The sequence below is a fragment of the Sturnira hondurensis genome, unplaced genomic scaffold (assembly GCF_014824575.4).
Source record: "Sturnira hondurensis isolate 20B ecotype Veracruz unplaced genomic scaffold, ASM1482457v3 Scaffold0001872, whole genome shotgun sequence".
NCBI lineage: Eukaryota > Metazoa > Chordata > Mammalia > Chiroptera > Phyllostomidae > Sturnira > Sturnira hondurensis.
In genome coordinates, this window is record NW_028074503.1 from 9696409 (window position 1) to 9696681 (window position 273).

Here is a 273-nt window from a genome sequence, read left to right on the forward strand (position 1 = left end):
TAGGATTTTGTCACTCCATTCTTTTTTGTTACTTATGAAGCGAAATTTTTTTCAGTATCTATTCAAAAACACCTACTATGTGAGACCAACTGTTTTTAAAATCAATCTATTCATCATAGCTACTTGTACATTACCTGCAGGATACCCTCGCCTGAAAGTATGGTATTTCAGCCACTTTAGTTTTTTAAACAATAATGACTGCTGCGCTGAGGACTTTAGCATTGTTTCTCCTCTCAGGCCTTAGTGAGATGTCAATGTCAATTGCATACAACA